General features: G+C 40.0%; 1 protein-coding gene across 6 annotated transcripts in view; it reads right to left on the minus strand.

Moving 5' to 3' along the window:
- MID1 (midline 1) overlaps nt 1–26,652 on the minus strand; it is a 230,489-nt gene that overhangs the window by 126,322 nt on the left and 77,515 nt on the right. For 3 of the 6 annotated variants that reach the window (XM_079307977.1, XM_079307976.1, XM_079307973.1), the window contains exon 1: nt 7,192–7,568. The exons of 1 other annotated variant lie outside the window; for it this stretch is intronic. The gene's annotated coding sequence lies outside the window, so the exon portion shown is untranslated. Of the gene's footprint in view, nt 1–2,416; nt 2,509–7,191; nt 7,839–26,652 lie in introns of those variants that run through there. 2 more of the 6 variants (XM_079307974.1, XM_079307978.1) reach the window with 2 other exon arrangements.

The raw sequence follows: 26,652 nt of genomic DNA on the forward strand, positions 1-26,652 counted from the left end.
GTATAGTGTTGTCACTCTGCTTTAATGTCTTATCACCATATTGTGTTAATTAGACCAAAACAATACAGTGCACTTTTGAACTTCTTAAATCCCTGTTTGAAATCTCTGTCCAAACTATAATTCTGAGGTTTTCCAGTTAGAAATTAAGTCATTAACCATTTACCTGCTTCAATAGGTGCTGGTGGGATAGGGCAAATTTTGACCTGTACAGTCAAAACTGAGGCTTCCTAAGTTGTTCAAAACAAGGTCCACATAGCTGACATCTCTCAGTGAGGAAATGCATGCCAGTATTGACAGCATAACCAAAGAACACACAATCTCTAGAGTATTGCATGGACAAACCTGGTCTGTGCTTGCAGTGTCCCTGCCCAAGAGCTTTATCCCCATGCACTGCCCTGAAAGGAACAGTCCTTTTCCTTGCTCAGGGCAGCTTTCCCTTCCCTATTCTTGCTCCTCTGCACAGCAGATTTACAACACCATATTTTTCAGTGAGATTATTTACAGAAGGTTTCTGCCTACAGCCTCTTGTGATTCCAACAAGAACAGAAATACAAGTAATAAGAGAGAGATCTGTCTGTAGCCCTGGATCCAGAGATCAGGCTGAGGGCTTGAGACCTCACAGGAGCAGAGCTGTGACCAAGAAGGAAACAAGCAGGGCAGGAGACAGAGGCAGACCTTGGTGGTTCACAGAGAATGTGAATTGCCAACAGAGTGTACATCTTCCATGTAAAATACATACAGATTTTGCAATATGGGCATGACATTAGGGAGGGAAAGCCAGTATAAGCCATGATAATACAAAAACCCCTCCAAAACTTTTGAAGCTTGCTTGGTGAGGAAGAGTTCCTTGAAACATGCTGCTTGTTTTTATGATGGAGTGCCTAGATTTGGCAACTCCAATTCTAAATATTTGTTTTCTTCTTTATTTTTTGCATGTCTCCGATTACCTCTCAGGAAAAAGAAATCCCCAAACTTATACACAAAACAAGCCAAATTAAAAAGGAAAACAAAAACCACCCACAAAAAACCAAACCAAAAACACCCCTAACAAAAACACAAAACTCCAGAACAAAACAAAATCAAAACCAAAAGGGATCTTGTTTCCACACGGGATAATTATTGAAAAAAAAACAGAATTTTTTTTTAAAGCAATTTTTCCATAAAATGCTAATTTCTCAGTACTTTCTGAAAGAAAGCATCAGTGCCTCAAATAAAGGTTAAAAAAAAAAGCAATCCCAGAGATGGGGGGTGGGGGAGGAGAGGGTGGGTCTCATCTAAGCAAGCTCTAGCTTCACCTGAGCCTACAAAGTGCATCACCTTGCCAGACCAAAAATGAGTCTGCCCTACCACCCTGGTGTGTGGGGGGAGGTTTCTCTAAGCTCCTGCTGCTGTTGTTCAGTAATCAGATACCTGCAGACCCAAAGAGATGAGTCAATGCCATTATTCTTGGGCACCTGCTCAGACACTGGAGCCCCACAGGTGCACGGGTAGCCCAGGCAGCCTGGGTGAAGAGTGATGGGAAGATGTTGTTGCCACTAAAGGTATGAGAAATATGTTGGCCTTCCTGCCCCAAAATGTGGAGAAACTGTCATAGTGTGTCACCAGCTCCTTTCTGGGGCCATAAAATATTCCACCATAAATATTTTCCTTAAAGACTATCACACAACAATAAAAAACCCCTATCAGCCCCATGGATGTCCTCATTTACTGTCCCTTTATTCAAAGGAATAAAAGTCTGGACTTTATTTTATTTGTTTTACTATCTTAAAATTGTTCTTGCACCCAGTTATCTCAACACTTATGCAATCAACAAAGTTGATAAAACTTTTTGGGCCAAACAAACATTGCTTCTTTGCCAACTTTCTTCTCCTCCCACATCCCCAGGGAAGATATAAATACTAATGATAAAAAAACCATGACATGACAGCAAATGGGAAAGAATTTTAAAGAATTAAGAACTATTTTTACAGTTTAGAAAAGAGATCAAAATCAGCTTCCTACCATTTAGTGCTTTCCCCAGCTTTCAGACAGGCTGGATTGTGCACTGCAAGCCAGGGATCTCAGGGATATACAGTAATTCCTTACAGCTTGCCAAAGCATTACAAGCTCTAAGCTGCACAACTGTAATAAAGACTTCGAACCAAAATCAGGCTAAAGAATGAAATGCCCTACAAAGTCTGAAACTCAGTTCAAACAAACTCCAGTGCACATCCCAAAGGCAGTCAATACAGCTGTATGTGCATACTGGTCTGTTCCTTTCTCTCAGCTCAGTCTTCACTCACAGACAAATCAAACTGTTTCTCCAAATGCTGAAGCATTTTTTGATCTTTAGCAGATTCCCTGAGCATTTATCCCCCGAGCTCCTTGTTCCCAGCATTTCATTTTCCTTGACCCCAGGCTCCAGCAGACCCCTTACCTCTCGTGCTACTCTGTGGAAGGACTCTGAGGTCTGACAACTTTTTGCAGTGCTCAGAAGTTGTTGAAACCCTCTGTGGCACTGCTTGCTTCCCTGTCCCCTGCCAGTGGGGAAGCCCTGAGGCCAGGCAGCAGTGGGAAGCCAGCAGCCAGCACAGCAGAGGGCTGGGCAGGCTGGAGGGAGGGAGGGAGCTGCAGACAGACCTCATCAAAGGTAGGAGGCCTAGTGGGGATCATGGAGACAGAGATACACATCTAAATAATTCAGGCACTAATAAAAGCTTTAGGTTGGGCTGTGTTCAAGACATGAAATGAAGCTGAATTTTGGTGTGTTTCAGGCTTCCATCAATGCAGAATGTGGTGTTACTTCATAACCTGACACTGAAAAACCAACATTATTTTAAAAGTATTCCACATAAAGTTAATGAGGAAAGTGGCTATGGATATGTATATTTATAGCTTTAGGTTGAAATTCTATCAGAGAAAGATTTTGAGAGCTTCAAGTCTGACCTCTACAGGTAGGCTGCTGAAATAGGATCAGGATCTTGGGGCTGCAAATTGCACACAGAACTCTTCCAAATCAGGGAAGGTAATGGATCAGATGCACTACTTAACATCACATTACCATCAGTGCCTCCTGAACCCATATTTTAAAACACAATTATTTGTATCATCAGGAATTTGGCTTCTGCAAATGCTTCTTTTGCAAACTGCATAGGCAGTGCAGCACCATGAGAAAAAGCAGATCCAGTGTGAATATTTTTACATTCAAAAGTGTAAATGGGTTGTGCTCTGCTTTTTATTATTCCTCCCCCTTCCTCACCAATCTTCCACATGATCTACTCTCGCAGAGCTACAGAAACAAGCATTACTTTGAAACTGATAACATTCATTTGCGTTTTGCAAAACCGATGTTTTTAAATGCCCTGATCGGTGCCACCTTTTTCTAATCAGAACCAACCACTCTAACAAACTACCCTTTGTCAGGGGATCTCATCCCCTCTGTTCCCACCAACCTACAGCACATGTTGCTATAGCTACCCTGCATGTCTATTTACCACACAAGTGATCAAAGGGAGAAGACAACCCACATATACACATGGACAAAAAAATCCTGGCCAGGCTTCCTACTGAGCTATGTCCAGCCACTAATTAACTGATACACTCCCAGCCTGCAGACTCTGTACACTTGTTTTGTTTTTTCTGCACGGTACACACACAAAAAAAAGGCAGCATGCTTTCTTCCCTCACAGGCCAAACAAACAACAAAACATCCCAGGATTAACTCCATAAGATAAGGCAAAAGGATTACAAAACTTCAGGATAAAAATACAACTTTTCTACAGAGGAATGCATTAAGAATTTTCAAAGGTATGCAAAAGAAAATAGGAAATAAGAACCACATGCTAAGAACTTAAACAGCTGAAAGGAAAGGGAGTGATTTTGAATTTTGCATATGTTTTGCACTTAAATTGTATACAGCCTTTATTCACTTGGTGAATTATATGCACACTGAAAGCCATATGACTGCAGATATGATAAGCAATTTTAATGGCTTTCTGTGCCTTAGAAACACAGTTTTTAATTTTCAGGTGGCCTGTCAGTTAACAGTTGTTTAGTTGAACCTCTTTATGCAACAAAGGGCTCAGGACTCAAGACTGCCTCGATCAAAGTCAATAGTACTTCAATAGGAAGAGGCCAAAAGAAGGAGCTGCATTTTTTGTCAATGACACTCCTGCGAGCTGCACTTCAGGGATATGGTGGTTGAAAGGGAATGAAATGAAGTATTAAAATTCATCAAACATTTGATTTTCTGTGAAGTAGGCTTAGGAAACAAAACAGAGCCCACAGTGCCCTCTCCAGTTCTGCAGCAAACTCGGGGAATCCAGCCACATAACTGTGTCCAGCCATACAAAAATGCCACTTTCATGAAGGCTAAGCACCCCTTTAGGAGTTTCCATCACTTGTAAATGTCATTACTTTATATTAATAAAGTGAACTCAGTACTATGCATAGCAAAAAAGAAAAAAAGAAAAGAAAAATAGTTACTTGTAAGGACTTTTTTCTTTTGTTAGTTCTTTTTTAATTTTTTTGCAGCTATGTAAGATACCTTTAAAATTGCACTTCTGCTTCCTAACACTAGTCTTACAGCACACTAGCACACACAAATGGGTATATTTCCTGAGAATGCTTAAACTTTTACTGGTACATTGTGATCAGCATAGTTTTCCAGATAGGATACAAATGTTCCTATTTTGGTTGCTGAACCTTATTTGCGAGGTTATTCTACAAGACAGAAAGTGACACCTTTTGTTGAGGTTTTCAATGATCAGCTAAAACAGCTGCTTCTTTACACTGCCTCATTCACACATCTCAACTCAGCATTTACACCAACCCCTGTGAACTGCTGGAGACTATTGGACTGGCACAGTAGTCAAGTAGGTTGAATCTTATCAACAGGCTGCATATTACATTCCTACAGTAATTCCTCTGCTTCAACTGGGGAAATTAGTGCATTTGTCTTTCTGTGTGCTATTGTTCAGTAGCTGTGGGTTGCCCTTGGGTCAGATCAGTCATCAGCATAGCACATGGTTTCATTCCAGCACCTGCAGTACATTGCCATATGCCTGTGTACTATGGTTAGCTGCTACACCAAATAGAGCCACAGTCCTACCAAGAGCCTCCCAAAATGGGAGCACTCACTCCCAAAGCCTGTGAAGAGGAAGGAGTTAATCCACTCCCCCCCAGCTGGTGTAAGGATGAGAAAGGAGCACCAAGGAAGGGCAGAGAAAGCAACAGGACAGGTAGGGAGAGATGATTATAAGGTATAAGAGAAGGTCAAAAAGAGCTCTCTCTTGCTTTGAATAGGAGGGCCATGGAAAAGTCACCCTCTACACATAACTCTTTCCAGCTAGGAGCAGGAGTGAGGGCTCCAGCTGCACATGACTTTCCCAAGTGTCTGCTGTAATGGATTTCCTAAACGTTTTACACGGTTATTTATAGCCCATCCCAACCTCCATTTCCCGCTGGAGCAGGAGTTCTGATGCGCGCAGGAGCTCAGCACCACCTCGACATCCAGCTCCCTGGACTCTGTCCCTCGGGCAGTGCCCACCGACATTCCCTGCCAAGCTAATATTTGTGCACAGCCAGCCAGCCGAGCCCGGAGCAGCACCCCAGGCTGTTCCCTCGGCTCTCCCTTGGGACAGGCAGGTGTTTAAACAAACCCTGGCCGCGGCTCAGCGCTCCCCCTGCGCTCCTGCAGCCCCGGGACCGGCCCGGCAAGAACGAGCCCGCCTGTGCCTGCTCCTCTCCTTAGGATGGAATGTCCCCCCATCCCTCCTCCTCTTCTGGAGGGTACGTGTGTGCCTTAGCATTCCCCCTCCGCCCCCGTTCTCCGTCAGACTTATTTGCCTTGCTCTTTTAACCCATCACTTATGAATCTTCATTATCCCTGAAACCTATTCTTTAGGTAAAAATATTTCAGGAGAGTAAAGTGCACGCTTCACAGAGCATTTTACACTTGATTATTGCAGTCCTGTAACGTTTCTGCTTCTTTCGCACTCCTTGTTGGTAACCCCCTGTGCCAAAGTACCCTCTTGTGGTGATAATGATTTCTGATGACTACGTGCATCCAGCTGACCAAGTTGAGTGTATACAGTGCCCTTCATTGTGCTTTGCAAGGACGAGAATTTCCCTCTCTTTAGAGAGTTATAAAATGTGGTGATTTTGCTAGTGGGAGCAAGAAATACCTTCCCTCTTCCTATCACCTATGCTTTTTCTTTCTTCACCCTTCCTCACCTCTAACTTAGAGAAAACTGGCAAGAAAGCTGGGATTTCCCACCATGGTTTCAGAAAGCGAGTGTAAAACAAATGTTCCATTTGCACTACAGGTGCAAAATCCTCACATATGCATTTCCTGGTCATGTACTATAAAAATCCCCCTGAGAACTGAATGAAAGACACCCACACAGAAAACTTCTCATTTCCTTGTATTTACCCATTGCCTACCCAGAAAATATATATTATGAGCAAGTTTAGGAAGTGGACTGCCTTTTTAAACTGGGACAAATCTTTGATTCAGCCTTAAGACACAGCCAGTTGATCTTCCTCCCACAACACTCTAAGAGTACATTATTGTTGTAAAACTATGAAAAATATTTTGAATCAAAAACATTTTCTCACTGTGCCTTATAACTGTGAGAATGAAAATAAAGGCTTCTTTTGTCTTCTCAGGTGAATAGAAGTCTTTTAAAAACCCTCTCATTTGAATAATCTTAGAAAAAAAATCCCTAGAAAACCCATCTTAAAGTACTTTTGTGAAGCTGCAAGACAGCTTGAGACTACCACGTTTTAAAACAACCAGAAGATTAAAGCACTGGCAGGCAAGGAACTCATGCAGAGCTATTTAATAAATTATCCTTGGGCTGAATTATTGGCATATTTAGGCTTATAACACAGCAAGTTCTTTCCTTTCGCATGTCACAAGCAGGGCTGCGAGACAGCCCACACAATGCACTTAAACCATGGCAAACTGGAATTGATTTACATAGCTCGAAAACCGCTTCCATGCTCCCTACAAATCCAAAATGTACCATGACTTGCATGGCATCCCTGCCTACCGGGACAATCGGGGGCGGGGGTGGGGGGGAGAAGGGGTTGGGGGGAAAGAATTTTTTTTTTTTTTTTTCCCCATCCGGAAACTTACAATTATAAGAAGAAAATAAAGAGGGTAAAAAGCAGCGAGGGCGGCAGGGGCTGGGAGCGGTGGCTCCTTACCTGCCTCATGGTGAGATTCCCATCATCCATCCAGCCGGCCGGGGCTCTCACTCCGCGCTGCTGTCCGCACGGCACAAATCCATCAAGTTTCCCACCTTAAGCAAGTTTCCCTCCCTCCTCTTTCCTGTCTATTATTCCCCCCGCTCTTTTTATTCTTTGCTGGGGGAGCCCTAAGACAATGTCAAGTTTCCCAACCTTCCCTGCCCAGCCTATGGGGAGCCGGCGGCGGTCCGCAGCTCTGGTTTCAAACCGAGCCCCGGGATGGAGCAGTTGGCTGAGCCGGGCTCCGGAGTCGCCTCGCCAATCAGCAGCGAGGGGAGGGCGGCACAGCACATAAAGGCTGCTGCCTACACCAGGATTAGGGAAGCTTTCAAGGATTTAAAAGACTGAAAGCAGCTGGAAACAGTGTCTAGGGCTACAAAGAGCGAAGTCAATTTGCGGTGTAAGAGATTATTCCCATTCTCATGTAACTGCTCCGGGTCTGCTCGGAGCTTAGCAGGCTCCCAGGACTTGGGCAAGGATATGTAAATGCCCAGCTGAAATTACTGCAACATCAGAGTGATGCGGGAAGGCTCGACAGCCGCCCGGTGAAGTGGCAATATCCCGTCTCCAGAAGCACCGATTTCCTCATGTCAGATTAAAAAGAAAATTACATAATGACATAAGCAGGAAGTAAAAGACCATTTACATTAAAGGCAAGTGCTTGTCTGTTGGAAGGAGCAAAAATACATGTGTGGATCCGTAGGCTATGGAAATGTTTGGTTGCAAAGTTTTATTTGTTTCAGTGGCAAACGTTTAATCATCCCTAGCCTCAGTTCACTATCTGCTTTCCCTTCTTTAGGGAGGGTGGTTTCCTCATTCCCCAAGCTGAGTTTTTAATGCAAGATATCCCTGCAAACTTCAGAAAATGCAACTTCAGAAAAACAAAGTGTTTTGTTTTGTTTTTTTAACGAGATAGCTGCGATCTGCTGCCCCTCGGTGGCTTTCATTAAAAAAACAAAGAAAAGGCAAAATTAAAAGTCTCAAATCTGAAGTGCTGTTGCTGTTTGAGTTACACCTCTCATAAAATTATAGAATTGTTTAGGTTGGAAGGGACCTTGAAGAAAATCCAGCTCAAAATTTCTTGAGGGAGGAAAAAAAAAAAAAAAAAAAAAAAAAAAAAAAAAAGCAGAGAAGTGCAAGCCTGCAAATTGATATCAGCCAATCTTCTCCAAAGTAGAGAAGGCTTCTAACTTAGTTCAGAAGCCTGTTAGTCATTCTGTTCCGCTCTAATGGAAATCTGCCTTTTGATCTTAGGGAACAATCAGCCAAATCTGATGCCTGAAGTCCCAATACTATGAATTTGCTTCTGCAATGGCTTTATCTACCAGTGAAAAAATTAGTCACTATCCATAAAAAACCTTAGCAGTACAAGTAATCTTGCTGAATTAAGTTGCGGGAAAAGTTAGAATAATATGTTTCCAGGATTTTAATTAAATTTTTCAAAAATGTATTTGCTTTTAATTTATGATAAGTTCCAGCAGTGGATATGTCATAGGGAAAGAAAGATCTGAAATACGTATTTATTTATTTTCCCATTTAAAGACAAGAATGATTTTTCTCACAACTACAACAAAAAGAAAGGAGCTTGCATAATACTGGCACTGTCTAGATGGGAAGCGTGGCATGGATGGAGAGAAAACCTGATTGAAACCACTACTGCACTTTATCCAGGTCCAAATTTACTCTTGCCTGCTCTGTGTCCTCAGGAGGAAGGATCCAATTATATGCTTTAAAGTACAAAATCAGCCATCTCCAGGGATCAATATAACGTGCTGCATAAGGGTAAGACCAACCATCCTCCCTAGCCAATGTGGAGACAAGTGAGTGATGCCCCAGTGATGGTCTAATGCTGCCTGCTTGCACAACAGCTTGAAGCAGCTGCAATGCAGAGTGAGGTGCATTAAGAGCACTTAACAGGAATGCTTGTCCTCTGTTCCCCAAGCACAGCTCAGGGGACACGTGTCACTTGAAATGAGTATGTGGTATGTGAAGACCTTTTACTGCTTTAAATCTGGGAGAATCCTCTCCAGGATGCATTCAAAGGAAACATAAAAGTACTTTTTCAAAGTAGTTAGGACATTAGGGGTAAACTACCCTAGTGAAGAGGATGTAGTAAAAGGTTCAAAACTTACAAAATGAGTAAAGCTTATAAAGGATTCACACAAATCCTCTGTATTTGATTTCAGGGCTTTAAGAAGGGGATTATTAGGACAGCTTCAGAGTTTCATAAGGGAACAAAGCAAACGTTTCTGTAAGAACTCAGCATTATAAAGATGAAACAATTGCTTAACTTTTCTGGAAATGCAGGCTCCTTTTCATATACAACATGCACAACTTACAGGATTGGATGGGTACTGCATTTTACTGAAAACCCGGCAGAATGTGGCATCAAAAATGAGTTAATTGTATAGGATGCAAACTGATATCTAGTATTAGCAAAAAATGAAAGCATTAAAATTTATGACCTATGTTCAGGGTGGGTGTGGTGTGGGCTATTTTTTTTTTTTTAATCCAGTGTCAGAGACAGCTCCTATTCTATTTATGCCATTCACTTTCCACTTTTGAGGAATGTACTTTGTGCTCAACTCACACTCAGTTGCTGGAGTTTTTTTGGTGCAATACAGTTTTGTAGCTCAGACCAAGATAAGTCTGCACCAGCTGTAGGGGGTGCAATTATCACACACAGTGGATTCAGAAAACTAGGTCCTGCACTTCACCTCCTAGAGTATTCTGAGTGGCACAAGAGGAAAAGAGAGGATCTATATCTGAAGTGGTTTTGAGGGTAGTCAGCATCCAAAGACACAGTGAACAGCTAGATGTGAGAAAGAATTGTCTGGGATGCAAGAAGACAGGTGCTGGTTTTTACACCTTCCTCTGAAAATCAGATTCCCTATGTGTGTGCCTGAGAAAGTTACATGGCATTTGGGGAAGTGAAAGGAGATTCTGTCCCTGGCAGATGAAACTTTTGCAGTCTGTCCAGTGGAACAGTGGATGTAAGAGCAGCCAGTGGAGCTGGTGCCAGGTGTAAGTTCAGACATCACTGGGAGCAAGGACTTGTAGAAGCCAGACCAAACTCATGGTAGGGACCATAACAGTGTCAAAGATTCTTACTGAATCAATCCAGGTTTAAAAGTAAAATGGCTACAAGCACACTAAACCATTGGCAGTTTTCTGTTATGTGAACCCTGGTTATCAGCAGTAATGGTCACATATTCCTCACACCAAATCCCTTGGAGTTATGAGTGACACCAGAAGACACAGAAATACCAAAGTAGCTCTGACCTTGCTGCTCACTGTGGATGCCTGACACAGCCCTTATCACCCACCAAGCACCTCAAGGCACAAAGGGCAGACACACAAGCCCTCCATCTAGCTTCATATCTCAAGCATTGTGTTGTCCCCCTCACTAAAGCAAAATCAAAGCAGGACGACTTTAGCTGGGCTTCCATAATTGGCAGCATTGATCAGGAAGATCTTCAGTGTGGTTCATGCTGTCCTGCTCTTGACTTGGCAAAAGTAGTCAGGAGGCACTTGTGAGAGCTCAGGGTGCTGGGTTCTAACTAAAAATCCTGCCTCCTATTGCTCCTTAAGACAAAGCTGTATTCTTAGAATGTGTCATGAGCCAGTTTATGTAACCAAAAAGCTTTGAGAGTTCCTATAAATGTGCAGAAACTCCCATCACTGTGTAATATCAGCTACAAATTGTACATTATATAAAAATATCACGTATTTTTTACATAGACATAGTAAATTAGGTGTTGAGCACTCTTTGTCAGTACATCAACTGCTTCTTAAAATGTTAATCTAAATTTAGTGGGATGAGGCTTAGTTCAGTGCTTATCAATGCAGTGTGCAGTTTTGAAGGTTTTAAGTTGTGACAAGACAAAGATAAAAATCTTGGTATCAAAAATTTAGCACTGTTTCAGAATCTGAACCCTTTGTTTACTGATTTTTTTTGCCAAACCTTCTAAATCTACTTTCATTATTTCTAATAAATTACCAAACATGGGAATTATTTTGGACTGGGATCAAATGCAAAACAGCCTAATGTGGGATCACTCAGTTGCTGGAGTTTTTTCTGGTGTAATACAGTTTATGTAGTCCAGACCAAGATAAGTCTGCATCAGCTGCAGGGGGAGCACAGAACAGGAAGTGGCAAAAAGACTTTCTCTCATTAGCTAAATTCCAGCTGCCATGGAAATCCTCCTGGGCCCAGAGAATTTAATATACTTTAAAGACAGAGAACCACTCTATTTCTTTACTGAGCTGTGCCAAACAAAGACAGACTAGACCCCAGGATCTGATTATATGGTAGGAGTGAAAGAGTTACAGCAGAGAAAAATATGACCCAGCATATAGGTTTGAAAGAAACAACCCTAGTTTGAAAATAAGCATCTTCAGGTATGAAGACAATCATAAATATATTGCCTTTAATTTGCAAGATAGACAACTAATAAAGACGTGATTTTCAAAATAAGACACCAGCTAGACTGCTGCACTTTGAGAGAAAAATGTAATATTCACACCCAAACTATTTCATTGAAATTCATTTCTAATAGTTTTTATAGTCCCTCCCTTGGCAGTTTTAAATTGACACCTGCAGTAAGAGCAGGATGTCCAGAATGCAAAATACTTCTTAATAACCCCATATAACACTGGAATACTTAAGGCAACACTGGTGTGTCAAAATAACCTTCAGAAGAACTGGCACAAAATAATGAGGTTTGAAGATGAAGACAAATTTATGAGAAGAGAGTATTAAAAAAAAAAAAAAAAAAAAAAAAAAAAGAAAAATTCTGAAATACCCTGAACATGAAAAACTGTTCTCAAGATGTCAATGTTATCATGCAAGGACTTCAAATGATGTAGCTAACATTTGTGAATGTAAGACTGTACAGAGCTGGATCTCACAAAGCATCATTCTTAGCTGCTTTTATAAACATCCCTGCAGTGAATGCAATAAAGACAAACTGACTGCTGGCAGAATGTCTGTGTCATGGCATCTAAACACACACACATTTTCTAACAGAATGTTAAAACTAGGACCAGCAGTGTCAAGACATCTTTGCATGTACACATACACACTGAAAGCCACACTGAAAGCCACAGTGCACAAAGGTGTCCTTAAGGTGGCTCATTGTGGAATACTGTGCCTTTCAAGACCCAGCCTTTTGGCAGGGTAACAGGGAAACAGGCAGAGGTGAGAAAGATCAGGGCACCCTTCAGTCCTCCTAGTGGAGCAACCCTTAGAAGACCATTCACCCTTTACAACATCACTCAAAGTGCTCTGATCTCACCTGGGATTGCACCAGCTGCAGGTAAGAGAGAAGGGAAGAGAATCTTCAGGGCAGTGTCCTTCTCCATTACTTATGCAACTTGTGCAATCCTCAGCTCAAGCAGAAAGGTGGTTAAACAATGATCCAGCTGCACTTGCCTCAAGGACTACACTGACTAGACTTTTTGATTAAGGCTTTTTAATCAAAAGAATAATATCTGCTGGATTTCATTTTACTACATCTGCTATGAGGCAGATACTTGATCTGCTAGGCTGAACAAGCCAGTGCAGAGTCATGTGTAATAAATTAGTGATCAGAAGGCCCCGATAGTCTATTCTAAAACTCTTCGGAAGTATAGTAAGCTGAAAAGACTAACAAAGAAGGATGCTATAAGGGTTCAGAGTTTCTAAAACATCTGTTCTCTAGTATATATAAATGCTGAATTAAATGGAAATCATAATTAGTTTACCACTGTTTCTCCATTTGATTTCCTAGGATTTTACAATTAGTTGCTACTTCAGTGATAATTGCACTTCATTACCCTTAGAAGTAGTAAATAATAGTTAAATTACTACATTTTTTAAATATTCCAATACTTAGAAGCCTCCATGAAAAAAAGAATGATAAAGTAAGAAGACAAGAATTGTCTTATGTATCTATAGCTTGTATTAGCATAGAAAAAAAGAGAGTAACTTTATTTCATTGCATTTTGTACCAACTACTTATTTAGTGACCAGTTGCAAAAGTCAGTCATTAAATGACTCAAGAGAAGCAAATAAAGACATGGGCAAGTAGCAGAAGTTATAACATATGTGCCTTCATCAGTCAAACATCAAACAGTATCTGTTTCGATATTTTTCTCCTATTCCATGAGATATATCCAAACATACAATCATACAGGTTCAAGGGAGAGTCATCTGGCCACAATTTCACTAAAACAATTTAAAGCCTACACTGATAAATTGTCACTAGCAGCAAGCAAACATCTACTCAAATCCCCATTATCTGTGTGTTAGCTGAAGATCATCAAAACATGCAAATCCTTGCTTTAGAAATAAAAGCCCCTCAACCACAGGTTTAGCAAAAAAACCCATGCAACACTCACAATTAAGCCACTCTGCTCTAAAACAGTTTTTCTTCAACCTGCATACAGCAGGTTAGATATATCATATGCCACTCAAAAATGTGCCAGATACGAGAAACTCCAAGAACTGTCAAGACTATGCCATGTCCAGGAAGAATTACAGAGAGATTGACTCTGTAATGCAAAACTTTCCAAAAGAGAAGAAATGCTGGTGTTGTAACACCTTTTCAAAATCTCAGCTGGGACAAGGCATTAACATGAAAAAGTGGATTTTTTTTGCATAATTTTAAATTCCTCATATTTCTTGTTTTTAGAAAACATTTCATATTTCAATGTTTTGCTGTGTTTCCCTGGAGTGACACAATGCAGTTTTGGTCATATGGAGGTAAAAAAATTAGCTCTTTATCTCTTTAAAAACCCCAGAAAGCCAACTGCAACTGGAGAGACAATCAACCAATAGTTCACTGACTTCAAATCAGATATTTCAGCGAAGATCAGTGGAGCTAAAGTTGTCTAAAAGTTCAAGTCAGACTAAAATGTTTTTATTTCATCTTTCTAGTCACAAAAGCTTGCCAGCAGTCTTCACTATCTCATGAAACTTAATTTAATAAGATTACTTTTTGCAGTTAAAACTCTTGAGAATATTTTTGTAGGGAATTCTAAATTTTCTCTTTTTTCCAGTGTCCTGGTTACCCATGCCAGCCTCCTGCCCCATGGAAAAGGGGCTTCTGTGAAATAGGCAGCCTGTTGGAACAGGAGGTACAAAAGTTACCTGTTGGATTTCATATACTATGCAGCAAGGGGGTCACATGGAAAACTTGTGACTCAGAATCATATTTTAAACACTGGAAATATGAACTGCAGCCTGAAAATTACTTGTGCCCAGGGCACAAGGTGTTTCATCTCCTTCCCTGGAATTCTCAGACTGCGTACTCCAGCTGTCTTTATACTGCTGAGGATAATAAAGGAGAGAACAAAACTATAAATGCTTAAACATTTTTGAACATTACTGTAATCAGGGCAGCACAGGCTCTGCTATCAGCGGGAATGAAAGACACAAAAAGACTAAACTTTGTAGATGAAAATAAAAGTTTCTGGACTAAATCTAAGTATTTACAATGCAAAAGTTAGTATTAACCAGACAATACAACAAACAGACCACTGAAATTATTTCCAGAAAAATGTTTGCGTAGAGAAATATGTTTAAATTCTTCAAGAAAAAAATTCAGGTATATGCTTGGATTTTCTCAGTTAAAAAGAACTGAGTTTTTAGGTCTCAGTCTTAACTTGAGTCTTGCCTGCAACTGAACAAAATATTTCCCTACTCAGGATACCAGTAGATTGCAGTGTTGGTGGTGAGGTGAAGTTGTAGGGGGTGTGCTGAACAATGACAACAAAAACCTTAACTCACATCCCAAACCCTTAAATTCTGGCCAGGAAAACTGCTTTATACAACTGAGAATTTGCTAACATATGTGACTCATGATTTGACTCACAAGCTTCTGAAGTTCACTGGGGTTACCATCACGGTCAGATTACCTATAAAATATCAGATTACTGCACCTTCCCATTGCTTCAGAGGAACCCTTGGTACTGACCATGTAATATATTTTTGTGGGAAGGTTAACACCAAAATCATCATATTCCTCTAATTTCAAATGAGAAAAACAGGTATAGAATTTAGAAGAAAATCAAAAGAGCCTTTTTGTGAGAGGATTTTAACTTAAGCAGTTCAAGGATGTGGGCAGATATCACGAAGCATTAGTCACAGAAGCTAAGTTGGAGACAGTTTCAGAAAGTCTTTGCTTATCACATTAATGTTTTTTCTCACCAGGAGCATTGCTTAAAACCAGCTAAGGAGAGTTTCAAAATGGTGTGTTTATAAATTGGCTCACTGGAACTGCCCTGGGAGGACTGATCTGGCTGGGTCTCACACTTCAATCTGTATCAAGCAGCCACTTTTTAACTTTTAAACCATTTTCAGATGGCACTTTTATGAGTGCTTGTATCTTGTTCCTTTTAATTACAGGAATATATAGCGTAGGTTTTTCAGTCTCCAAAAGAATTTCTACTTTGTTTAGCTCCAATTTCCAGAGGTGTCACCTACTCAGTCTTCCCTTTTTGTTAAATGGCACTGGCAATAAAAGACAATGACTGCAAAGATAATGTACTCCTCCAGGTTCCATGCAAACCACTTTTTAATCCAAATCTTTGATTCTCAGTTTATAAGATGCCCTCACCAAAAAAAAAACAAACAAAAAAAAAAAAGCAGACTGGTCCATGAAAACTATGTTTTCACAGTTGGTGAATAAATACTTTCATGAAGATACTAAAAAAATCTGAAGTAACCCAAAAATCTGATTCAGGTAAGACGTGTGGAAAGTGAAGCCCAGCACAGAAATAAAATGCTCACTATTTGGCATTAATTTTTGCATCTCTTATTTTCACAGGTCATTATTAGTTTGCATTTATCACTTCAATGCTGTAATTAGCAGATATTATCCAGAGTGTCTTATTTCATAAATACACATGCTTATTTACACTAGAAACCCTGCCTGCATCATTATTTTACACCAACAGCAGGGAAAAAAAAGCACAGAATAGCTGCTACTGCACATCAGCCCAATGCTGAAGGTTAATGCATGCCTTCTGAACTATTTCATGCAGATTTTGATCCCTAGGGCCACACTGTCACATATGCTCATACTCTCCTACTTGTTCAGACATCTCCCTTAGATGTAATTTTGCTGTAATTCACTATGAAACTGCAATGATATGCAAAGGTCCTAACACCCATTTCATAAAGTCTTTTTCACATATCTTAGGCACAAAGAAGGTCCTTTGTGTCGATGGGAATGCACAGTGATGTCCTGAATATCCTGTCATCTTCAGCAATCCAAGCTTTTGGGGCTCTCAGTTTCCCATCTACCACCTGTAATTAACTAATAACTTGATACTATATAGTGCTGCAGAGCAAAATGAGAGAGGAAGACCCCTGAGCACATACAGATGGGTTAGGCTGAGTTGTGCAGTCATGTTGCTCAATTATCAAATCACTTGGCAACAACTGATTTTGCCTTCCTCTCTGTGCACTCTGCCTATTCAAAGTGGAAGCACATATAGATGGTTTACTGCACTTCATACTGAAATGAGAGAGAAAAAAGAATCTTACTGAGGATTCAAAAATGAAAGACTCTTGTGAAACCTAATTTCTCTATTTCTTTTATCACAGGAACTTGTAATTCACTGGGTCTACCTGCTTCTCTAAGTATTTAATTGTGTGGAAAAACATAATACACCACAAAAAAGGACAAAGCACAGAACCCTTTTGGAAAAGATGATACTTCAGCAGGGGATCTCCCCAGGCCATCCCAGCATCCTTAGCCCTAAAGGCTGTGGGACGCAGAAAAAGCTCCACAGAAAAATTCACCTGCCATATCCTTATATTAGACCTTAGAAGTGTAAAGCTCTGACCACTTGCAGCTTTGGAGCTGGAAAAGAAGGGAGACCCTCTGAAATGCAACATCTAAAACAAGAGAAGCTGTCTCTACAGTCAGAAAAATCATTATTGCTACAGCTTTATGTGATTTGAAATCCTGCAAATAAAGTAAATGGCACAAGTCACAGTCTTTTTGGATTGATAACTGCTGCAAGGAGGAGATCTGTACTTACCTTATTTTGGGTGTTTTCCTGTGAGTTCTCACGTTCAATCCATTTGGGAAACTTTTCCCTTTATGTAGGCTTTGTTTGGCCACCACAAACCACTAAAGCCTTCAGTACAGTTAACTGAGGGTGATTATTATGAGCATGCTGTGGGTGAGCAGTGATGTGTGTCCACCACCCTGCTCCCACCAGTGACTTCTTGAACCCATTAATCTTTTGCTTTTGATAAATCAAACTGATATATATAAATAAAGTAGAAGAGCAAAGAAAAATCAGCCAGGCAGGTGATCTTGAGTCTCAAGCATTTTATGCATTTGTCTTTCAGTGTGGCCATTTCCAAGAGCTAGTATTATCAGATTACAAATATTAGCAGGGTATTTGATGCACAATTCATGGAGATGTTGCAGCATCTCAAACAGGTGATAAGGGGTTGCTATGGTTACAATATTCTCTTAAACTGAATACTAAATAGATTCACAAAATACATATTCTTACGTGTTATTTAAAATATTAGTTGCCCAACAGGCATTTGCTTATGCAGCCCTTTCATTTTTTACATTGACTTTACACTCCTTTATCTATCAAATATAGTGGATTTTGATACTGTTTAGAGAAAGGAGAGGTCACTAACCATTTTCCTTCTTCAGAAAAGGGGACAAGTTAGGTAGCTCATTATCTAGCCTGTTTATAATTAAGTCCAAAAATAACTGCTCCACTGTACTAGAATTGTGAGAACTTTTATTTCAGAGGATTTAATGAGTCATGGAAACACGCTTAAAAGTCTGCACTGAACAAAGAACTAAACATCAGCATGGCAATAGACCATATAGCTTTTAATGGCCTGAACTTTTTGTCTCACATTTGGACACAGACTCAGGATTGTCCCATCACTAACATTTCATCCAGTATTTCTTTCAGATGGGTTACTTTTTTGCCAGTGAATCAGAAGGTGATATTTAGGAAGTCTATTATCAGGCATGCAAATTGGGGGGAAAATGTGTCACATCAAATCATGACTGTTTACTAAGATATTACTCATGGACAAATGCTTTCTTGCACTTTGTACTTAGAAGAGCATGAATGGAGTTACTGTAAAGGGACCAAGTTTCAAATTTTTATACTTGTTTGTACTCTTCATGATGCAATTAAAAGGAAGTTTTAACACACTAACTTATTTTAATTTGACTTGGTTTATAAGGATATATAGAATGTAAATAAACATAAGGTTACCTGACTTTTTTTATCATCAAAGCACTAATGTTTTGACTTTCTTTGGGGTACTGTGATCACTATGTACCTGCCACCTGATTATGAAAATTTCCATTGACATCTCATACAGTCATAGGATGGGACCCTGCTATTATGAAACTAATCTATTTTTAAAATAGTCTAATTTTTACTGAGGTAAATATGAGTAGGATTACATCCATATGCAACTGATAACCTGACTGTGGTCAGGGAAAACAAAAAGAATCCTCCAAGCTTGGCTAATAACTTAGTTGGATATATTTGAACACCTGTTACCATAATAGTGTTAGTAATCGGTTCAGTTTGGAGTGAGATTGAGCAAGAGCAAATGTGCTGGCAACTTCCAGATCTGCTTTTACAGCTTGTATCCAAAGAGATTCCTGGGAAATGAATTAATATTTTGCAGTCTGAGGCAGAAAATTTTTATAGCAGGTCTGAGCAACAGCGTAGGAATTGATGGAAGATAATATATTGAGCAGATCTAAGTACTAAACAGACACTTTCCTTATGTATTTTGAAGTGCAGAATGTTGCATATTTCTAGAAAGAAAAATGGACATAACATGTTGTTCTTGCAAGGTGTTACCATGTTAACAACTACAGAACCTTCTGTTAAAACTATTAATATGTGGCTTATCACTTCATAAAAACTCAAAATCCCAACGCAACAACAATAAGCACATGTGGTACATATGAAGCCAGTCTGCAAATACAATAATAAGCATTCAGCAAGAGGCATTTTTGTACTGTAGTTAGCTGAGGTAAAATTGTCATGCTTGTTCTACAATCACCACTTTTGTTACCTACAAAATAAAGCCATCGTATTTGGGCTCCTTTCTGTAGTGCAAGAAATGCTTTGGTTGCCTCCTTGTTCTTCAGCACACACCAAACCTGACTTGGGAAGTTTGAGGGTGATGGTGAAGTCATCTGCCAGAAGGCTTAGCAATTTTAAGAAAACCTGTTTCCAAACCTGCAGCTGACCCTCTGTTTACCAAGAGAGACATCATCTATCATGATTCTTTCACTGGTGTCAGTATTTGGGTAATTGTGGCACTTACAGTATAAGTGCAGGAATAAGCATGAAAAAGTAGATGGGGTGATAAATTAGAAGACTGAGATATGGGAAGAAGAACTACAAGCATTTCATGTAAATCACAGAATCATTTAAGTTGGAAATATCTTCAAGATCGAGCACTGCCAAGTCCACTGCTAAACCATGTCCATGTCCAGGGTTGGCACTTTTAGATCCCTCCAGGGATGGTGGCTCCACCAGTGCCCTGCCCCAGTGCTTGAGAACCCCACTCCTGTGTTGAAATGAAAGAAGGAGCTGATGAAAACTGAACTTGTGCATGCAGAAATGGCAAGGGGGCTGGGCCCAAGGGAGCAGAACCTGCATCGTTCCCATATCCAGCAGCTCAGAAAGGAGCAGGATCCTCCCTGACACCAGCTTCTTGTAGATACTGCACAAACTTGCTATTCAAAGGGGAAATCTGAACAGTTTTTGGTTACTTAGCTAAGCTTCAGATCAACTTAGCAATGATAAAACACATTTTTAAAAACCACATAGGGCAGGCAGTTCTTTCATCTCCAACACTGTAAGATCCACTTCTTGCTGAGATGACATCAGCTCTACTTCTAAACTTCTGATGCTTAAAGCTGATTTCTCCACACAAAGATAAAAAGGCATAGGTTCAACCCAGCAACTGCTTTTCCCCAGCTTTAATGGCTGTGGAGAAGCACACTATTGCTGCATTCCAGGAGTTGCTATGTTTTACTTTATGCCCCAGCATTACTATCACCATGAAGTCTCTGTGTTGTAATTCCTCTGTACTAAAGTCTTAAAAGGCCACAAGTTTGCATACTTGAAATTTGTGATACATTTTCTTCCCAGCATATGCCTAACCCCTTGGGACACAAGAGTCTTTTTTTTAAGGACCAGCTTTCTGCTTGTGAAAATAAAATTAAATCGCTGAACCCTGACCACTAATGCAGAGTATGTCTCCCACACTAGCCTATAGCAACAGAACATCCTGACAGTCAGCATAAGGAGGGATAAAAAAACAGCAAGTAAATCTTGGGATAACTCAAACTTTTCACTTGAAATATGTGGATATCAATCTATCTTGCTCATTTTCATATTCCTTCTGTCTTTCCTAAATTAATATGTACTTTTTATCCCCCTTCCAAAGAGGTAAGCAGCAAATACAAACAATGAATATTTGTATCAGACAAAAAAAACCAAGTTTTGAATGTCATGTCCATACAGGTGAGGAACATGTTTAATACCAGGGCAGCTATCATATATAATGACCCTGTGGAAACAATATTATTCCACTAATTATTACATCCTCCAAGACCCATGCCAAAACCAGGTCTCTTCATAATGAAATTAACTTTTATTTCTACCTACACTCACAGATTTCTGTTGCTCATTTCTTCCTATATATGGAAATAGTAAATATTATGAAAATATATCCCCCTATTTCTACCTTTGTGAATAATCAGTTTCATATTATTTGTATGTGAACAGGTTGAGTCCTCACCACTGTGTTTGGAAAACATGCAAACCAAAAAGTATATATCCAAGTTTGACCTCTTCTTAGAGAAAGATTTATTGATTGTACCAATCCCTCCCACCCCCCAAAACAAAAAAACAATACAGCTTAACCTTCAGATAAAACTTCCTCTCCATGCTCATCCATTCACAGTATTTCTTCTTAGGAATTCCTCTACCTTAACTCTTCCTCCTTCTCACACTTCCTTTATTTTAGGGGTAGTGAATGAAACTTCATTTGCCACAATAATTTAGTAGAACTTTAGCAGCTTTGGGCAAAAGAGTGGGACAAGAGCATCCTGCCACCCCTATGTGTGTCCAGGAGCAATGGTGCTGACAAATGATTAGCTGATATCATATTGGTCTTATTTTCAGTCTTGTGAAAAAGACCTCTCAAATGAGAACAAATTTTATTCAGCTCAGGTTCTAATATTTCTCTGTATCTCATCAGCTCTGGCATTAATGTGATATTGTGGTGATTCACCCTAGGAGTGTGGGAATTGCTAAGGGATGTGCTTATTTTTCTAACAAAAGTTCAGGCATGCTATTATTAGTAATCTCTGGTATGTCATCAATGTCAAAGGCCAAATACTTCCTTGGAATGTTTAGGAATCGAGTGTGTTCTGAATCTGAGGAGTCTGTTCTCACTCTGCCATTCACATGCACACACAGCAGCATGCTGCAGAAAGACTCCATCTTGCCAGAATGCTCCTGAACACTCCCAGTGCATCTGTTCTGAGCATGTTCAGGTCCTCAACAGGACAAATATTGACTTCAGAGAGCAGACTAACCTCATCAGCCTGTGTTTCACAAACACTGGACCTGGGAGCCTGAGCTTAACCTGTTTTAGAGATCACTTTGCACCTCCTACAGCTGCTTGCATACATAAGTATATCTGACAGTTTAGTACCTCAATAATACTCAGCCAGCTGCCTTAGCATGTCACCAAGAACACACAAATATGACACACAGGGGGTACTGACATAAAAATCTTCAAGCAATTGCATCATCAGGTAGATCAAGAAGAGGGTGTTCCTGACCACTAACAAGATTTGTCTCTGAGCACCACAGATCTACCACATCACTCTGAGAGTTGGCTCTTAACAGCTCTGTGCTTCCTCACAGACTTCTGGATTAAACTTTCCCTGTCACATTCTAAGAAGAGAAAGTGGGTGACCAATGTGAAAATCAAACCTGAGAGAAATAACCGTTCTTTCATTTAAAACTGGCAACAGATTTTTCAACCAAAAACTTTCTTGCCTTTGTCATCAGGGTCATTTATAGAAAATATGAATGGCAGTTGCAAGCCCAAGCATTTTCTTTCCCAAGAAAAGGTTTAAGTAATATAATTATTTCATTAGAAGCAGTGGCCATCTGTTACGCTTTATAAAAAGACTGGCAAATAAAGTTAGAAACATCCACTACATGCAATAGAGAAGAGAAAAATATGTTTATTTAGCAAATGTTATTTCTGAAAGATGTTTGATTGGAGTCTGGAATTTATCATCATTTGCTAGAGCTCAGGCTAGACGCCTAGCATCATCAACACATATTGTCAACAGGCCCTAGCAAACAGTTTCATCTCCATATGAAAAAAACAGTGATTAAGCTCTTCCAACTGCATCACTAGGTGTATCATCCTCCACAAAACATAATATATGCTTTTTTATGTCCTCTTCCAAGAAATATCTCTCCAATCTCTTAGTAATTTTTTCACTGTGTAGTATAAAGGCTTTTTTAAAAGAGTCTTTAGAAACGAAAGGACAGGAGAGCTTTCTAGCAGAAACAAATCTTGAAAATTTCACAGGAAAATTTCATACAAGAAGAAAGAGTAATGTGATTATGAATCAGAAGAAAACTGAAATGATTCATGACTTTTAAAAAGGCAATGTCAAAAAGCACGTAGTGCAAGTGCAAAACTGAAAGTAAGCCATGGTTTCTATTTTGATTATTTGCTTCTCAACAAATATATAAATACTTTAAAAATCCCCAAACCACAGGATAGTAGAGCTTGCCTGCTGCTGCTGTGGCTGCCAGATATCATCATGGATATTCCAATAGGAGAAGAGAGAATGATGCTAAATAGAAAAGCAAGTTTTTCGGTGAACTTTGGTTGGAAGGAAATCCGTTCTTCAGCCCTCCTGTGAGAACAGCTACATTTCAGAGCTGTTTTCTTTGCACTGACCCTCAGTATAGCCCAAAGGGTTTTTTTTCTTGTTTTGGTGCTGTTTTGCTTTTTAAGATTACTTAAAGAAAGCAATTATTTTTGTGCTGGAAAAACGAGGGGGACAGGGGAAGAGTAGACACCTTTGTTAAAATGTGCATACATATCTACACAGAAAGCTCCCTTTGAACAAATTCAAAGAGTGATGTCCACTGGCTGGTTCGTGCACAATGCAGTATTTCCCCAAAATCAGAAGCAGAGGATTAGCAGAAGTATATATAATGGGGAAAACTTTCCCACGTGTTTCATCCTATACTCACACATGCAAAAAAAAAAAAAAATCATTTTGTATATAGGAGAAAACAGGGTTGAAGCCACACTGTTTGTTTGACTTAATTTGAAATCATGGGGATTTAAAAATGTTTAGGACAAAATTCTCCCAGTAGCAATCTACCTGCTCATGGGCTGGTTTATACTTTCAGAGTGTTGTTACTCCATGCCTGGAGGTGAGCTGGTCCTGTGCAGGTCCTGACTGTGAGAGATCCTTGCTGAGGAGTGGTACCCATGTGCCAGGGCTGCAGAACCCTACACACATGGCTGAAAAGACCATGTGAGTTTTATGATCATTCTCTTCAGAGCCCACTACTGCTTTCTGACAGCTTCTGAATTTCCTGTTACTCATTGTTCATTTGTGACTTATACCTACCTGTCTTGAAACACATTTAAATGGCTGTAAGATTCTATTTCCTCCCAGACTTAGCAATACTTAAACATAGCAGGTTTTAATATTTGAATCCATTTCAAGGGAATGAGGATACACTGGATGCCGTGGGGAGGGACATGTGCTTTGTGAATGAAAAGAGCACATGGAAATGCTTTTATCCCATTAGCACAGGCACTGAGGTTGCTCCAACACAGCTGCAGCTGTTGGAGAAGGCTGTGCAGGCTGAGATGAGCTCATGGTTGGGTCCAAATGGGACAAGGGTCCTGCTCTCTTTTCAAGGAAGATCACCGAGGAAGAACAAGCTGCTCACTCTATTGTCCCTCCATTTCTATTCTCGAATTTTCCAGGAATTTAATGCCAAGCAGCCACTCATAACCAATTTTGGCCCCATCTGTGCCCATGAGTCATTAACTTTTGCACAGTATCTCACATCTTGTTAGCATTTTACATGCCACAACCCCTGAATTAACCCTATGCAATGCTTGAGTGAGCAACTGTAACAATATAGAAATGGAGAGCACAAACAACAATCCCCAACCCTCACAGCATAGGAGCAGTACCATTTCCTGTCACTGGGACTACATATATATACATATACATATATATATTCTTGGTCATCTGTCTCAGAGAGCATACAAAGACTACTATAAGTGAGATATTACTCTATAGGATAATGAGGAGTTGACATTTCTAACAGTTCTGTCACAAGGCTTAGGCTATTTGATCTTTTCTGTGAAGCCTCAGCTCCAGATACCAAGTCATTATGTGAGAACCAAAGATTTATTTTCTTTTTTAAAAGGGATTTAGCCTTTAGACTGTTACAGAGAGAGAGCTGACAGTCTGACCTGAATATAACCCCTACAATTTGAAAGCCAGAGGCTAGAAAAAAGGAATGCAGAATTGTCTTAAACATGTTATGATTTTTAACCTAAAATATTATGATTGTGAAAGAGGTGGAGTCTGGCAGGAGGTTAATGATTTTTGAAAACTGGCTCTCCTCTACCTCATTCTGTGCTCTTGTCAGCCTAGGCAGAGGGCTCCTGGAAGGGATGCCTTATGATAGCCAGAAGGACTGCTGCAATCTCCCTTCCTATGCAGAGGAGGCTGTGCAAAGCATGCTAACTTTCAGGTTAAATACCTGTTGCTTTAAAGAGCCTGCTGACTCCAGGACATTCATCAGTTTTATCTTAGGCTTTGCAATATTTTTAAGTGGAAGGGACTACAGAAATCTTTGTTTCTGAGGAAAACCCATGAACTGTCCCACACCTGTTTGCTGTTTGGAAGGGCAGATGTCAGAAAGACACTGAGCACATTGATCCTGTGAATGCATTGCCTTTTGGGAAAAGCAGTTAATTGTGCAGTCAATGTTAACAGCTTTTAAGAAATTAACATGCCCTGCTGACTTACCCTGTAGCCCACCAGTGACAAACTTTTCTTTGTAACCATACATGGACATAACCACACCTGTACTATACATAAATTTCTGGGGGTTATATTTTTCCTTTGTTATGCCAGTGTTACCTAGAGCACACAAACCACAACAGCCAGCTCTGGGCACATAAGGGAAGCAGCCAGATGGTGGGGGCAGGAGAGAAACCTTGGCCTTGCTGCCTGGTTTGCCAGGAGCTGATGTGTGCCAGTGAGCATCCCACAGGAGCAAAGAAGGGCAGCTGTGTCCAGGGACAGCTGCTCCTTCCCAGCTGGGCTCACACCTCAGCCCTTCATGCCACTTCACTCAGCAGCTGGAGCAGACAAGTCCCTTTTCCCTCCTTTCCAGCTTTTCTTTTTCTCCCAGTGCTTCTTCTTGGAGCAGCACCCTGACCCCACTCCACTTAGTCCGTCATGAGATGGCTTTTGCCTGTGACTGCTGGTGTGATTGAAAAGTAAATCAATTGTTCCTTTAACTCTAACCAAAATACGGCAATTTAGAAACCTCTAGGCTTGTTATCATACCTCTTCATTTTATTTTTATTTCAGCTCCCACTGAAACATCAAAGTACAAAATTACAGATTAATAGGGAGTCTTGGGTGAGTTAATGAGGCAAAATGGGCCCCAGTCACTACATGGTTAAAAAACCTGGGTCCCATATTGACAGCCTTCACCCCCACCTGAAAAAGGGTAACAAGCAGGAAAGGATGTTAACAGAGTTATACTGATATGTGTAAAAATCCAGCAAGAAAGCACTTCAACTAATCAATTAAAGTAGAGCTGTTAAATAATCAGATATAAGAGTTGTAAAAGTAGTGCATGCATGTCTCTACAGATGCTTGTAGGTATGTAATCTTATTATTATGATAATTACTTAAGAGTACCTCCTATTATCCTATGTACTGTCAGGCAGAGTATAAACAGCAAGAAAATCCTTGATTGCATCCAAGCTATTCCACCCAGACTACAAAAGATGCAATTTCCTGGCACTGGCCCAAATCAAATCCTATCACTTCAAATGCAGTAGCAAACAGATTCACATGTTTTTGCTTATTTTTATAGTGAAAATACTGAGTATGTATTTCCAGAAGCCTTCTATTAAATGCTTTAACAAATTAAACAATTAAGTAAATAGAATCAGATAAATCCAAACTTGATGTCAGTAATATGAAGAGAGACTTATAAACAATGCAGTCACTGCAAGAAATCTTATTCACAAATTGATTTAGAGGGGAAATTACAGGCATATGCAACTATCATGTTGCATCAGAAACAGAT

Source organism: Erithacus rubecula, assembly GCF_903797595.1.
Source record: "Erithacus rubecula genome assembly, chromosome: 1".
Taxonomy (NCBI): domain Eukaryota; kingdom Metazoa; phylum Chordata; class Aves; order Passeriformes; family Muscicapidae; genus Erithacus; species Erithacus rubecula.